Source organism: Hipposideros armiger, unplaced genomic scaffold (genome assembly GCF_001890085.2).
Source record: "Hipposideros armiger isolate ML-2016 unplaced genomic scaffold, ASM189008v1 scaffold_713, whole genome shotgun sequence".
Lineage (NCBI taxonomy): Eukaryota > Metazoa > Chordata > Mammalia > Chiroptera > Hipposideridae > Hipposideros > Hipposideros armiger.
The window spans coordinates 563,841-567,054 of NW_017732063.1; positions in this window are offsets into that span (position 1 = coordinate 563,841).

Consider the following 3,214-nt stretch of genomic DNA (forward strand, 5'->3'; position numbering starts at 1 on the left):
TGGGGGAAGGGGAACAGACAAGTTGCTGTGCTTTTGTTCTTCAGTCTGTGTCAGTTTTAATATGTCCACAAATACTTTGATAATCCAGCTATCAAGAAGTAGAGCTTAATTCCCCTTCCCTTGACTGTGGGGTTAACACTGTTACTTGCTTCTAGTGAATAGTATAAAGCAGAAATGATGGTTTGCAACTTAGGAGACTAGGTCATATAAACCATTATACCTTTCTCTCTGTTCCTTATTGAAGATTGCTTATTCAGGAGGGAGATAGCTACCATGTCACGGGTACATAAACTGCCTACGAAGAGGCCCACATAGCAAAAATTTGAAGCCACTGGCCAATACTAAGGAAGAAATTGTGACCTTCTGCCAAGAGTCGTGTGAGTGAGCCATCTTTAGATTTTGAGAAAACTGTAGCTAGCTCTTGTCAACATCATAACTACATCCATATAAAACACCTTGAGAAAGAACCACCCATCTTAGCCACATCCAAAATCCTGATTCACTTAAACCATGAGACAAAAAAAAATATGTACTGTTTGGAGCCACTAAGTTTTGGGGTAATTTGTTAGAAATTAATACACCAATTCTAACATGAGTCTCAGTTGGGTTTTCTAAACACCAGTGGAGTAGCAATTAATAGGCTGCTTTATCCTTGTGCCCTAGAAAAGACTATTATCTCACAAAGATTCTTTACAATTAATTTGCATCTCTCAAAGTAATGTACGCTTTATTTAAAATCATTTATCTTACAGATGTTGAGAAATATTCATAATTTTTACTGACTCGTTTGCTGCTGAAGAAAAGAACTTGAAAGATTAAAATTCCAAGTCAAATAGTTATCTGTATATTTTTCAGAGGTAAACAATAAAATAAATTAGTTATCTGCATACATATACAAGAAGTAAACTCCTCTTAGTGGAGTTAACTACACATAACTTTTAAGAGGAAATACAATTCACAGTAGGTTTCAAAGAACTCTTTTCTTAACTTATGCCTCAAACATAAGACTTCTCTGACATAAAGATGAAAAGTGATCTGGAGATTTTGGTTTCTTTGATCTTGACGTATTCTAATATCAATATCCTTTGAACATTTTTGCCTTCTTAGTACCGTATCAGAATTGAGATGTGTAACAAAACTCTGAGCATATTAATGTCTTTTGTCAAGTGGCTAACTCTGAAAGCAAGAATATATATATATATATATATATATATATATATATATATATATATATATATATATATATANGCTATGGTTTAAAATCTAAGGACAGATACAGAGCTTCCCAGGGAAGAAAAAGCTAAAGGAGTTCATCACCACCAAAACAGTATTACAAAGAATGTTAGAGAAACATCTTTAAGTTTGAAAAAAATTCAAAATTATGAGTAATAAAATGGCAAAAACTACATGCCTATCAACAATACTTTCAATGTAAATTGATTAAATGCTCTACTCAAAGGCACAAAAGGGCTGAATAGATAAGAAAACAAGACCCTTACATATGCTGCCTACAAGAGACTCACTTCAGACTGAAAGACACACACAGACAGAAAGTAAAAAGATGGTAAAACTTACTTCTTGAAAACAGAAATGAAAAACAACAACAAAAACCTGGTTAGCAAAACTTATACCAGACAAAATAGACTTTAAAACAAAGGCTATATCAGTTTCATAAAACAAAGGCTATAAAAAGAGACAAAGAAGGACGTAGTAATCCCATTTCAGGGTATTATTCTGAGGAAACCCAAACACTACTTTATTATGTGGTGTTTTCCAACACCAGCAACCAATATTCTGATTCTCCAATTGGGTTTCAACCACTTAATTCAAATCTGACTCTAACTACCTGAGGTTAGTACAGACCCCACCACTTAAGAGTTCAGTCCCACAACTTCAGAGGGTAGTAGCAAGTCCCAGACCTCATACCCTTTATATCAGTGTTTCCCACACTGCCTTCCTCAGGTTCAATAATTTTCTAGGATGGCTCACAGAACTCAGGGACATACTTTTCTTATGTCTACCAGTTTATTATAAAGAATATTACAAAAAATACGAATGAATGGGCAGATTAAGAGGTGTGTAGGGCAAGGGCTGGAAGGGTTCTGAGCACAGGAGCTTCTATCACATGGAGTTGAAGCACGCCATCCTCACAGCTCATAGGTGTGCTTACCAACTTGGAAGGTCTCTGAACCACTATTGTTTAGGGATCTTTGTGGAGGTTTCATTTCATAGGCATGCTCAGTCAATGATTAACTCAATCTCCAGCTTCCCTCTCCTCCTCAGAGGTTGATGGGTCAGGCTGAAAGATCTAAGCTTGTAATCAAGGCTTGATCTTTCTGGCAACTAGTCTCCATCCTGAAGATAGCTAGGAGCTTCCAGGAGTTGCCTCATCAGAACAAAAGAAGCTCCTATCACCCTTATCACCAGGAAATTCTAAGAGTTTTAGAGGCTGTGTGCCAGGAACCAGAGACAGAGACCAAATAGCTTTTATTCATCTTGAAAGGAGCCAATCCCTTTCACTGACCAGCATCTTTCATTTGCATAATGGACCTAACCAATTCTTGTTAATTTAGCCATCATTCTTCGTTTACATGGAGGACCAAAAAAGAAACACCTGTGGTTTTCACTTTAATAAATCCTACCTTTCTTGGTTTTCTTCAGAGCACAATTTGGGTTGCTACATGAACCTGTGCCTCCCAAAGTGGAGTCTTATGCTCAAATGAATGTTTTTTAATCTTTATTATACCCTAAATCTTTTTTTTTTTTTGGTTGACAAGTTTATACAGGTTTATAGAATGATTTTGCAAAGATCAACACACTTTTTTTAGTTCATAAGCTTTGCTTTGTTTGTTGATTTTTATTTTTTATGAAAATAATGATTTATAAATTATACACAACTATTGGGGAAAATATAAGTAGTATTGTACAACAATATTTCAAGTGTTAAACAATCTATATACTCCACCCATGCTCCTCAAATATTATATATTAGTAAAACAGCTGAAGAGAAATCCACAAAGGAAACTGAAGAAGATTCACCAGAGATATAAAAGGAAAAGAACAAACAGGAATAGATGAAGAATGTTTGAGAATCAAATAAGATTTTAAATTAGATTAAAAAGTTGGATTAACTTGAAGAAAACTGTTCAAGGTGTCAGCATCTTCAGTGAATTACTGAGTGACAATGGCTACAGGTTAATGACAAAACAGAGTT